Below are 14,915 nucleotides of genomic sequence, written 5' to 3' on the forward strand. Positions count from 1 at the left end.
GGTTCGGATACGTCTACAGGCTGAGTGAGGAAAGAATAAGAAGAAGAAAGTTCTAAGCCAAAACAATTAGAGCCAGAAGTAGAGAAGAACTGAAAGGATGAAATTAATAAAGATACTGAGAATATAAAGGAAGAAAATACACGAGGTGCTACTACATAAAATATCGAAAGAAATAGAGAGAATTTTGGAGAAAAAAAAACGAAGAGAAAAGAAATTCTATTTCATGTCTGATATGTAAGGGTAGAAAGACGTAAGGATAATTTGAGCAAGTATTTATTTGTATTTCAATTTTATTCTACAGTTTGCGCTAACTTTTCTCATTAGAATAATAATTTTGCATTGAAATTGTACAATACTATTGATCAATGTATCAAATTATCACTTCTCAAGGCACACTAAATCATTAAAAAAAATATGAACAATTCCATGTAATATATCAGATATGAATTCGTATAACGAAAATATGTAGATATTCACCTTAAATGCAACACAATCTATATTATAGATAAACAAAAAAACTGAAGACTACTACAACATTTAAGCTCAGTTACAAACACCATAGTTCCATAATTTCAAAATGGTATTCAATTTATTGGCTTAAGTTCATTTCATGTGGTAAAAAAGTCCATTCATCTCGTAAATATGCGAATATATATTATATATAGTAATTTTATGCTGCTCTTTTATTTCCACCTTACATAATAAAAAAACTCCATTCCAAAATGCTTCCAAATTAAAATAATCTTAGATGTATCAAATAAATATGTATATGAAGCTGTACATAGATAAAATAAAAAACGTTTCCACTAGTCTAGGTTGCTATAACTACTCCACAATTAATAGAAAAATACAGGAATTTATTTGTAAGCACTTAAACTCCTGCAATTTTGAAATAAAGTCTTGTACTGAAAAGTTTCCTACCCTATCTTGGAACGAAAAGAACATTAAAAAATGATACATTCTGCCAGTTAATTCTTAATACCATTATGCATTTATAATCCAACGGATCTTATTTGTTTCAGTCCAATTTATATTTTTCTTGTTCATCTATACATTAATAATTTTGTACTGAAAATCATTAAAAATTTTCCATCTAATTTAGGCAATTTTCTGAGAATTTTAGTATTAATATAAATAAACAGCCTCTTAATATCTTCCAAAAACCTCAAAACGCAAAAACGCAATGAAGTTCAAATATAAGCGAAATTAGAACATTCTTATTACTTAGTACTTATTGACGTCAAATTATGAAAAAGTTCACAAATTATTACATTATTTTGCTCTTTATAAATAATTGAATTAGCAATTTTTATAATTTAAATCACCATACTTTATCATAACATTAACAAGTGCTTCTTAAAATATGTTACGAGTATGATAAGACGACAAGAGCAGGTAATGTCCGATTCAACGTTTCTAATATATTGATAATTTACTCTCCATTCAAGATATTTTGTAAGCAATACTCATATTGATTATATCTAACAAAGTATCTTAATATTGGAATAAATGGAATATCAGATGGATATATTGAGCCTCCCCATCCTATAATTCGCGTACCCTCATTGGGATGCTATAAAAAAATAGGAAATTTTGAATTGAAACACTAGAAGCTTGAAGCGCTTTCTTTGCTGCAACTATATTCCGAAAACGATACTTAGAATTGGGGCATCTGAGAAAGTAAATGCTCTTTGAGGTTATAGGAATAGGTTCCATGGCAAATATCTCGCAATTGAGCAAAGATGGTTTCACAGCCTTAGCTACTATCAGCTTGATAAAAAAGTGAAGGAGTGAATAAACACATTAGAAAAGATCTAAATTCCATTATAAAAGTACGTCAACTGAAAGAATGAAAAAGATGAGGACTGTTTCACAGTTATCTGTAGACACCTAGTTGTTACTTCCAGCATATGTTAAGCTAAATAGATATAAATCTTCAATTTCTTTTAAAATAGTTGTTCCCGTCATTACTTAAATCTTCAAAAATGAAAAAGGACGTCTCAATTTTGTCTTTTCTAATGATTCTCCTAAACTAGCAAATACGACATCTTTTAACGCAGCAAAAGGCCCAACAATATCTCGACAATAATGCCTGTGAAATTTAAAGCAAGAAAGTCAAGATTGTGGATTCCATCTTATTCAAATAGGCGTGAAACTTTAGATAATTTAAGTCTAGAAATAAGTCTATCAGTCTATCCAAGAAAAATTTATATGTTATAGAAAACAATAATGGAGCCTCGCCGTTTGAAAATGTTATCACATAAGTATTTAAGGAAAGATAATAGTCAAAATCCATCCATTATCTATTCCAATAAATAATTACAAGTTACACTAAATAATTATTGGACAATGTAACCTGCCACTCGGCCTGTTACTTTTTCCGTCAAAAATTTTTCCAGTCTCCAGCTGGGAAGTTTAAAGTTGATTTTTTGTTCTCAACAAGAAATATATGAGAAACTCAAGATTATAATACCACCAGACTACCACAACTAAGATGTAGTTTTAAAGTTATTGTAATAGACAAAATTAAAAAGTGTACGAACTAACAAAAACGGAAATAGTAACGCTGAAGGGTAAAACAACGAAAATAGAACTGAAATCGTATCATAGAATACGTTCGCTATATGGGTGAAGAAATTATCTGAAACAAAAAAATCACATCAATTAATGACAACAAAACATAATAATAATTGATAAATAATCATATCAAGTACAGTTTTAGTTATAAAAGCACACAGGAGATAAAATGTAATTGTGTAGGAGGTCAGTAAAACATAATTTAATATTTATCTCCATTAAATACAAAAAAATCTAAGAGATACAAATTTAGATTCTTCGGTAGTACCTTACCCTATTTCTTTCGAACAAGTTATGTAACTTTGATTTTTTACAGAAGATTTGGAAAGTAAACAACAGGGATTGTTATACAAATTTTCATATCTCATTTATACAGCTTCTGAACGAGTCGCTTATTGTGGAATTCGATGGGTAAATAATTTTACTAGTATCTTAATCATCATAATAATGTTAAGTAATCACAGATAAGCGTGCACCTTAGCCGATTTTGTATAAATAAACATTTCAAATAATCAAATTTTGACGAATGCTTGTTTTTTAACATACTTCCAGCATACACATTTTGCTTAATAGAGTTAAGAAACGGACAAAACCTTTGAAAATGATAACAGTATTGTAGAAAGTTGATATTGATAAGGAATGTCCTCTATGAATGTGAAAAATACATGAAGTAGCTTTTGTAATAGATAAAGAAGTGAACATATTGTTGTGAACGTTTGTTTCATAAAATCAGTTTCATGAAAAAATCAACGAGTAAATGAAATGGAGACATTTACAAATTGATAATAATTGATGAAAATCGATCACAATATCAAGTTTCCGTTATATCGCTTGGGAAATATCAAGATTAAATCATTAAATCATTATTTCAAGTAATAACTTTTTCTAAAACAAAAATTTAATGATTAGTCAACTTTTTCCAATTAATTCAAATAAAACGATTTAATCTGGTAACGACTTGGGTCATTGTTGAAATTGAATACTGTATAACGGTAACTAATTTCCGTTATCTAGAATAATGTAAACACATGGACGTCGAATTATTTCCTTCATCAACAAATTTCAAATATATGTAGGTCATTGGAATACACGAATCTTACAGATAATTATTTAGAAGATTAAAATTTCAACTACTACTAAAGTTTTATGTAAGTTTTATGTATGGAACGCCTCAACTACCTTATGTTCCCTATACCTAATTACCATAATTTCGGAATTATAGCTACATTTGCGTTATCTTCGCCGAAGTAAAAATAATACATTTGAGTAGCTATGACTGCTACAATAACAAATTTGTCTTTCAATAAATTATTATCAGTGAAGTTTATGTTAAAAGTTACAATGGATCATTTATCTGAAAAAGAACAAATTGATATTTTAATGATATTAGGATATGTTGATGGGCATTTAAGTTAACATGAAACGTTTAATAACTTCAATAATACATATCTTAACCGAAATCCCATAACAAGATCTAATATGAGTGAAATAGTAAAAAAGTTTAACGAAACTGGTTCAGTAAAAGTTATCCAAATCAGGACAGAAAAACTGCATCAACCGAAAAGAAATCTTTAGATGTTTTTGTCCTACTACACACTTGAGTACTAGACAAATATCCATGAAACTTGACATTTTGCAAACATCCGTTACGAAAAATTTCACGTGATAAGAAATTCCATCCATACAAAATAACGTTGGTTCAAAAGTTGCAAGATGATGTTGATTTTGTTGAACGTGAAGAGTTTGCAGACCTAATGATGGATAAATGTTACTATCAAAACGATCCAAATTTTTTAATTAATGTTACATTTTACGGTGAGGCGACTTTTTGTATTAATGGAAAAGTAAATCGGCATAATTGTAGATACTGGTCACGTAACAATCCTCGTTGGATGTGTAAATCCCACACCAAATCCCGAAAAACTGAATGTGGGAATAATAGGCATCAAAATAATTTGTCCCTTTTTCATAATAATAGTATTATACTTGAGTTGGCTAGGATCTTTCCGAATCCAAGAAAATATTTCATTTTTAAAAAAATCATTATTAGAAATTTCCAGAAAATAACAATATCCAAAACGATAATAATTGACTCAACAAAATGATAGTCCACCTCACCATGCATGTGTTTAGGCGATACCCGAATAATGTGTTTCCCAGAAGATGGATTGGTTTTATCGAATGGCCCCCGCGATTACCCGACATGAATCCTTTAGACTATTTTCTGTGGAGTCACTTAAAAAACATCGTTTATAAAGCAAAACCTGCTAATATTCAGGAATTGAAAGATAGGATTACTACAGAGATAAGAAGAATTGAGCAGTCAGGGATGTTGCAAAATGTATTGTTTTAAAAATCGCATGGCTTGTTATATTGAAGTAAATGAACAACATTTGAGCATCTGCTGTAATCGCTTTCACTGTATGTGTTCTAAAATTCGTAATTTTTCTACTTCACAAATGTGGATATACTTCTAACATGACACAAACATTTAAAGATTTGTCTTCTATTGTTGTAGGCTTTCTGCGCCATGATTTGGATAAATATTTTACTGCGCCAGTTTCGTTAAACTTTTTACTAACCATAATACCACCATAAGACCGGCTGTATCACAAGACCCTCGCGCACAAAAATTTATAAAAATCGTACAAGCTGTTTCCGAGATAATTGAGTCGTTCCATACATAAAACTGACTGATATTTTTGTAAAATTGATGCAAAAAAAATTAATTTGAGATTGAATTATATTTTGTTTGAAAATGGATGATGGCACGGTTTTTATGGGAAAGTTATATATATATATATATATATATATATATATACTTATTTCCAAATTTTCACAAAGTTTTAAAATGACCATCTCAAAAAACCTTGGATAAAAAGCATCAAAATAAACGGAGTAAACTGTCCCACAGTGAACCAAGGTACACAGTGAATCACGTTTCTTTCAAAAGAGGCGGCTCAATCAAAAGGACATTCGTTGAACCTCGAATGACATCATTTCGGCTGTTACCATTATGTTTGTCCTGATGCTGTGGGGAGCGCTACTTTGTTTTTGTACGTGGCTTTGTATTTTTATGAGTTTTCTTGTGGCAGTTACTTAGATGATTACTTTAATGGAAGGAAACGGGTACATATCGTCTGAAATTATCTTGTTTTGATTTTATATCTGATATGGTGAGGATTTAACGCTGAACCAGTATACACTGAACCAGTTAACGGCTTAACTGCTTCAGTGTGACCACTTTAAGCTGCTATATTTTTTCTATTCTCTCAGCATGGTTCATTAAAAGACCGTAAAACCGGCAAACATTCCGAAGAACGAATAAGAAGGGCGTTTGATCTAACTCGTCATAGTCTGAGTTTAAGAAACGCAGCAAAAAGAATGGGTGTTGCTGTTTAGCAACAAAAAGTAGAAGGTGCAATTATATTAACACCCAATTATGGAGTAAATGGAATTTTTATGCCTGAAGAGGAAACATCCTCAATAGATGACGTGGTTCACATTTTATGGTGTAATAAACATAGATTGCAGAAATGGCTGAGAGAAATAATATCAGAATACCTATTTATTGATCAGGGAACAAAATTACTAAAGTTTAATGGCTGAGATCATTTTGTACTAGACATCAACAACTTTAACTGAGGTTACCTGAGAGTTGTAGTTTGGCAAGGGCTACTTCATTTAATCGTGCTAATATGGAAGCATTTTTTGACAATGTGTTTGACAAGAGCGTACTGCATAGACTTCTATGTTTTGGAAACGGTTCTCACATATTCAATCTCGACGAGACTTCCACGATAACGTTTCAACGTCCTATATCTTGTATTTTGTTACGTTATTTTATCAGTTATACTGTTTAAATGTTGGTTTGTTACGTACATGGTTCAGTATGTCCACAGTCCACATGAACGTAGATTTTTATAATTCTTCTACTAAGTCTAATTTATGTAGAATTTTCGTCATCTTTTTGGTAAAGTTTCGATACCATTAATATGTACTAAAAGTTCATTCAAATTAGATATTCTTTGGCGATAAAATGAATTCACTTTTCTTCGGGTACAGTTAACGTTTCAGATGCTACTTCCATACTTTCGTTACTTCAAAAGTCTATAAATGGTTACTTTTCCTACTTCAGTTATACTTGAATACTTTTAAAGAAAACTCCAAAGAATACTATAGAAATATCACGTAGTTTTAACACTACAGCTTTGATACGCACTTATTAAATTACACTATATAATTGGAAGTTTTTATCATTTTCATAGCACTAATTCAATTGACCAATATCGGTTGTTTTTAGCTTCTAATACAGAACTAACCATTCAGTATGTTACAATCATAAGACTTTACAAACAAAAATATTACTATTCACTAAAACAATTCATAATGTGCTTAACAAATCAAATAATTCATTATAGATATTCTTAATCATCGATTTATGGTGTTATGACCCCCTTCCGGATCATAAAAATGGTGATATTCATCATAGTGAATTGTATGTGAATTGTATTGCCCTAAAATGATCATGACTTGGCCAAAAAATCAAGGCCAGGAAATTATTCTTTCTTCCAGTATCACTAAGTACTACATATATTTTTTCGTTCTATGTGTTCTATTTGTTAAATTCCATATCCAATCGGCACAATTTGAATCTATGTACTACATCCAATATATCTAATAAACACCAAATACCAATGTTGATGGCTTGATTACTAAGGATTCAAGCTCACTATATCTGACTTAATAGCGATTATTCCATTTTTGCATTGAAATTGCGATAAATCAAATTTTTAAAATTATAAATGTAAAAAAATGTAAATGTAAAGAAAGAGTTACTGGAGAACTAAAATTTAGAGGTTAAAAATGGTATTTGGTAATTGATATATCTCGAAATATTCGCAACTTAAATATCATAGAAAAAATTTTAATTATAGATTCAGCTACTTACTGACTTTTCCTGGAAGTTCAAAATGAAGTTCTTGTTTTGGAATCTTATCAATTTTATCATCAGCGCCAGAAGTTACTTCGTTCTGCTTGACTAATCTGAATTGAACCATAGCACCATGATAAATCATATTCTTGAAGGACATTCTTACTAGTTTTTGATTCAAAAAGTAATTTTTCGGAATGTAAAGTTCGATATCACGATGAAGTAAGAATAATTTGAGTTTATTCCTGAAATCATTCCATGCTTCAACTAATGATACATCCGTATCAGTTTCCGTATTATTTTCTAATTTATTTTCAATTCTAGATATTTTTTTATTTTGTTCAGATTCATTTTCTTCTCTATTACCCACTCCATTTTTACCTTCGCTGTATATATCATTTCCATACACTTCGTTATCTATATCGTTTACGATATCTTCGTTTGTTGTAGTTTCAATTATTGTTGTATTCTCAATTTTTATATTTTCTGAATAATTGCCATCAATATCGTTACTACAAAATTTTATGAAACTATTTATTGTGATTTCGTCTGGATAATCAATAGCTTTTTCCAAATCATGAACCCCGGCTATGAGAATGCTTTTAAAATCTTGGGTCAAGTTCGACCAAAAAGAATGTTCAGTTAGATTTGTATCTCGACTATATGATTCAACGATTATTGATAAAATTATTAGAATTATGTATTTTGACATGTTTTGCTTGTAAAGTTGTTATATATTTCTGTCGGTGGTATCTTCTCCGTTGAACTAAGTAACTAAAAATCACGGAAATATCAATTTTACAATTTTTTTCAATTATGAATATTATAAAAGTGCAAAAAGTTATTAACGTAGATCCAATAATTTAATTGGATTCTACTCGACAAATCAGTTTGAAATTTAGTTGCTCAGGTGAGGTATTATTATTAGTTTGTTATCAACCTATAATAAAAATATACTTGCGTGCATAGAAAACTGCCATTGTAAACTTTTGACGTCAAATTTTTTTTTATTTTCAAATTATACTAGTGAATAAGCTCTGCGATCGAGTTTGGGGTAGGAAGTCAAGCTTCAATTCTTCTTTTTAGCTCATCCCATGAATGTTCTATCGGATCTAGGTCAGGACTGTATGCTGGCCATTGCATAACCCGAAAACCCTATTTGAGGGGACTAATCTTCAAGTATACAATCTATTGTCGCTATTGCTATATTTTCTTGCTCTGAATAAAAATAAAATACCTATCATATAACGTTAAATCCATTAATCTCCAACGCATTTTATATATAGAACAATAGAGTTCCTTAATGTACAATCTTCAATAATTGTTTGTTTCCAAACCGTACCAACTCTGAATTCCTCAATTGAGAAAAAACGTACAATCTCCATTCCAAATTCCATACACTCATTTCGTTTAGAAAATTCTCAAATCGAGTAATATTTTCGGCTTATCACTGGAAATCTTTTTAATAGTCGATTGTCGTCTATACAGTAAAGTGGTTTACATTTCTTTGTATCGCCTTAATATTAGTTGCATTTAAGTTGTTAATTGATTATTCATTTAATCTAAAAGTAAACATAACACCTGTGAGTGTTGGAAGGGTATGGACCATATCCTCTACCCCTTCACCCGACCTGTGGCCATAAACCTTCTTTTGACTATAGTTTGTTTACAATGGCTGTAGTAGACTTTTCACAGCAAGCTTCATAAAGTTAAGCAAACATTTTATGGATAACTTCATTCCAATACATATTAAAACGTTTAAAAAACTATAAGCATAGTGGGAAAATATTCCAAGCACATTTATGTTCTTAGTAGAAAAAAATTAATTCCAGTTTGTAAAAATGCACAAATGCCTTTATGGCAACAAGAAGGAGGATAATTGACACTGACAAAAAACTATTCTTAGAACTTATATATCCGTAAAAGAAAATCGTAGATTATTGATAAATATCGAGCAGAGAGTCTGTTATGCTTTTTACTAGTTAATTTGAAGCCCGAATCAAACTTTAGTATACTTTAGTATAAAATCATTCACTATTCTATTAACTCAACATACATTTATCTCTTATTCTGAATGTATTTACCTTTTCTCTCGCTGTATTAAACTATTTAAACTATTCACCATAAAATTGAACACTCTAGAATCGACCAGATCACAAAGAATACTGAACTTGTATATTCCGTTATGGCCCGCATAAAATTGGAAATAAAAAAATGGTAAGGAAATCCTTAGCGGTGCTGAAGATTACGGTACTTTTATAAAACCATCATCATTTATTCTTGTAAAGATGGTAATTGCATCTTCTCGAAGATGTACTTAAGAGATATTTTTATATGTCGTGGACGGATGTGGTATACTTTTTAGATTGTTTATAATTGAATAAATTTAAAAAACAGAAGTTATAGAATTATACGAGCAAAAAGAATACAAATAAATGATGTTTATAGCTTTTAATAATTGAAACGGTGTGATAAAAGAATAGGTGAAACGAATCTTTTGAAAATAAAAAATTCTTGATTCAGATATAAATTTCTTAGATTACAGCGCCCTGCTTAGTTGAATACTAATTTCTAACATAATTTTAGTTTTGAAAAATTGAGTATTTGGAAACTTCAAAAAAACTATTTTTTGACAAAAAAATCAACTTTTAGATCCCTATTCCAACGTTCCAAACGAAATTTTTTTTATTCTACAAATCAAAAATTAATATTGTACCAAAGACTGCAGTTGAAAAACGAAGTTGGATAAAAAAGTTATGGAACCAGCGAAATATCAAAAATACGGTTGATCAGTGAAAGGGATCTAAACAAAAGTACTGCTTGGCATTTGACAAGACATTTCTTACAACAGGAAGCATTCGTTACAAGATTGAAGATGTTATTATGAAACTGATGCAGATACTTTAGTTTCTTCAGATTCAATAGATACAGTTTCCCAAAATGTCACTCAGAAATCGTAGTGTAGTGTAATGACAAATACATTCGCAGAGAATTCATAAAGCAAACAGAATCAATGCATACAAAATTTGTTAAGGCCGCTTGACATGATGCAATACAACGTGAAATGCAATGCAATCTTAATCAAAAACATGCAGATCAACTGACTTTCGTAAAACTTAGCTTTGTTATCTTCATTGTTAAGCTATGTACAAAATATTAGTAGAAATGTTTACTTTTACTGTTTACAGACTTGAATGCAATTTCTTGCACATTATATAGCATTATGTCGAGCGGCCTTCACACATTTGCATAAGGTGACGAAGCAAAGCTACTGCAGTTCTATTTGTCTTTAGGGTTGCTAATTTAAGAAAACAGACATTTTTGCTGACTTAAATACTACAATCTACATAACTTAAATAAAGCAAGAAGGCAGTATTTCAAAAAAATTAATGTTGGTGTGCCGTGTCGTAGAAATAATAATAAGAAATCATCAGACTCTTCTTTATTGAAGAAACAAGCATATTTATAAATTCTGCAAAGATGAATTGACGACCTTCCTTCAAATATAGGACACTCATTTCTTTGTTTTATACCTTAAGTACGTTTAGTATATCGTTCTTAATCACATATTATTTTTTTAATTTTTTTATACGGTATATAAAAAAATAAATAAAATCAAATACATAAGTGACGCGCCACATTGCATTTGTTGTCACATGACTAAGTGTGACGTAGAAAGTAAGTAAACAGACTTACGTAGGTAAGAAGTAAATACAGTTTAAACAGAGTTATTGGGATTCTTTTAAAAGCACACTCGCACGGCTGTGAGTCTTCAATTTTGTAGAATACAAGATGACGTATTGTTGGTGCATTGTACAAGAATGTACAAACACTAGTATAAAAACTCCAAATAAAGTTTTAGTGCAAATCCATCAAGAGGAAAAGCTACGAAAACAATGGTTTTAAACCTGGCAACCCAGTATATGTTTGTGAAGACCAATGTTAATTTATTGTTATTTCTTACTGTAGCTTGAAACAGATTTGGAAAATTATATGATGTGGAAACTACCACAATGCAAAAAAAAATTGTAAAAAACTGCTGTTCCAATCACATTCGATTGCCAGAAAGACCGGAAACGGGCATTTCGTGAAACACCTCGTCCGTTGGCATTAAAACGATAAAAAACTTCAAAGCTATTACCTTTATGACTACATTTTAATAAAGTTCAACAAAACAAATGTGTGTATGTACTGCTTTACTCCACGTATTTCAGCCGAAGTAAATAACTGATTACTAGCAAAGGACGTAGCAACCACGAATACATCTACCTTAAGTAGATTTTCCAATCTAGCTTCAATTAATCCTATTTCGGCCATCATTTCGATTAGAATAGTCTTTGGAACCCTTACAAAAACAAAAATCGCAATAAACAACCGATTTCCTCCACTCACAACAACAGAATGGCGTTTGAAAGGCGACACGCGGTGGCCAGGTTTCAGTATTTACTTACTTTCTACGTCACAACCGCAGTAACCAATAGAAACATGTTTTCTGTCACGTGTTATTATTCAAATTATCAACAATTTATATTTGCGGTTTATAATAGAAATTTTAAGTTATAATATAATACAATTTAACCTAAATTCATAAATAAGAAGTGATATATAAATATGTTAAATACCCAAGTTACCGACCACTGCAAGCACCCTATTCAATTCAATATCTATTACTAGAAAACAATTACGAGTAGCTTTAGGACAGTAGTAATGAGCAAAGTATGAATTTTTGTAATATAATAAATAAAAGAAAATTATATAAAAAATAGATTTAGAGGTGTGTGGACCTAGATATTGATTCCAAACAACTTTTCTCAATATATTTCTTTCATATTGCCACATAAGAGACATTTTACAGAAAAACAGATTTTTTGAAAAAAAATATGAAAGTAAATGAATTTTATAAAAAAAAATGCGTTGGAATTACCTTCACTACACTACTTTTAGTATGTTTGGTATTCGATAAAGCAACTCCATATAAAATTTGTTTGTATTTATATACGCCTTGAACTTAAAGAGTTGTACCTAGGATGAATTTGTCAGTGTAACCTCACCTTTATTTTCCAAAAGTTTGAAACTTAGTCACCTACCTAACCACTATTCTATATTTTCTCTTCTTTAACTTATTTTTAAGCATTTGCATACCAGAATGTAGTTTTTCACTTTTTCCATTTCTAATTCTGCTAATTCTTCGAGATTGTTTCGTCTGAGTTTGATTTCGTTTTATCCAAGGAAATATATTATTTTGTTGTCATACCCAACCAACACTTTGCCTTTGTATATTGTTAGTAGTCTAAGGTGTGTTACTTTTTAAATTTGATGAGATGGCCTAGTTTTCTCAGTTATTTTTCCATTTTTTTCTCAACAGAAACCTATATTTTCAGCAAAACATCAAAAAAAATTGTTAAATTTTTTTTTTCATTCTGATTTTCATACTCTCACTTCTAACACTTATTTTCCAAATATCATATTTCAGAAGAATAATTCAATTTTTAATGGTTGAAGTCGTAGTGAAACAGCCGCAATAACACGAAAAACTGAGAAAATATATTTGTTTCCATTTTATCTATTTAAACATCAGTTTTTTATGGAAACTACTCTTTTTACATCCTTATTCAAAATGTGAGGAAAGTTTTTATACTAAAAATAAAGAAAACTCCCATTTTTTATGATTTCTTAGAAATATTACCCAGACATGCAAATGAATCTACGGTTTTTTTTTAAAAACTGCATAGAAAAATGTTCACCAATAGAGATGCAAAAAAATGTTTTATACAGAGTAAGTTTTATGTATAGTGGTGCGCGTCAATTATCTCGGAAACGGCTTCTACGATTTTTATAAATTTTTGTGTGCAACGGTCTTGTGATACGGAAGGTATTATGGTGGTTTTAACATTGTTGTCAGATCTTTACAATGCTACAATCAAAACGATCCAAATTTTTCAATTAATGTTATGTTTTGCGATGAGGCTATTTTTTGTATTAATGGAATCGTAAATTGGCATAATTGTAGATACTTGTCACGTAACAATCCTCGTTGGATGCGTGAATCTCACACCCAATATCCCGAAAAACTGAATGTATGGCTGGATTAATAGGCGACAAAATAATTGGTCCCTTTTCATTGATGGTAACTTAAATGGTCCGGGCGTATTTAGATTTATTGAAAAATAGTATCATACCTAAGTTGGCTCGGATATGTCCAAATGCAAGTCATAGAAATTTTCAGACAATAACAAAACTTAGACAATGAACGAATACTGAACAATAAAATAATACGAGTATATAACAAAGTAAACATAGTAAAAGTGATTTCATTAGTTACAAGAAATTATCACCAATTTAGCTGAAATTAATTATAATATTCAAATACAACTATATAATGATGTATAATTTACTTAGTAATGGAAGTAAATACTATCATTAATAAGAAGTATAAGAGCTATAATTGGTGATGGATCAGGTCAATAAACTTATAAATACGCACGCAAATACAAACAAAAAGTTTACTGTAACCGCAGAAGCCGTGAAAAAACAATGTATTCTTTCTCGTAATTCCTCAATAACAAAGTACAATGGACAAAGGTCAAATAAGATATTTAGGAGACCTAATACAAAACAAAGAACTGAAATAAATGTGTGAATAAAAAAAGGGAAGTAGATTTTTGAAGTACAGTAGAGACAAGTAGAAGGAATTGAAAAACAGAAAACTTAAAAGGAAACTGTCATAGTTTTTATGTTAAAACAAATAAATTTTTCTGCTGATCCGATGAGGTCATTATGATAGCTCATAATGATATATCTATCAAATACAGTTCTGCCAAACAGAGAAGGGATAATTGAATAATCATTAAGCAGTCAATAACTTATTTTGCTTCTGAAATACTACACAATAATTATTGGAAATTTGATTTGATATGAAATATCTGCGCTTATAATTCCAAGTAAGTGTGATTGTGCATAAAATACTATCTAAAACAATTTTGTAATAAATAAGTACTTATTATTATTCCGTGAATTATTACAAACTGATCGCTGATCAAAAAAGTGGTTCTATCCATTGGAATTTCTTCAATCGTTTTTAGTTTTAAACAAAATGATGCAGTTTTCTATCCATTATTTTATCATATTAAAACAAATCCTTTTTATGTTTCAGAAATCGAATTTTAAGTATATAGACAGTGTGTCTCAATTTCAGTTGATATTATTCTAAGTTTGTCTTAAGCATTTGGTAAGAGAAAAAACGTCCCTACGTTACGGTTCCGACAAAATTCATTTTCTCTCTCGTTCGAGACACTTTATCTGTACTGCGCATGCTTGAGAATGAGCGAACCGAGCTGGAACCTCGGAGGTTAGAGAAATCGTTGCCATTCTGTCTTCCTTAGTCGGAACAGCTTCCACTTATAGA

Source organism: Diorhabda carinulata, chromosome 3, assembly GCF_026250575.1.
Source record: "Diorhabda carinulata isolate Delta chromosome 3, icDioCari1.1, whole genome shotgun sequence".
NCBI classification, from domain to species: Eukaryota; Metazoa; Arthropoda; class Insecta; order Coleoptera; family Chrysomelidae; genus Diorhabda; species Diorhabda carinulata.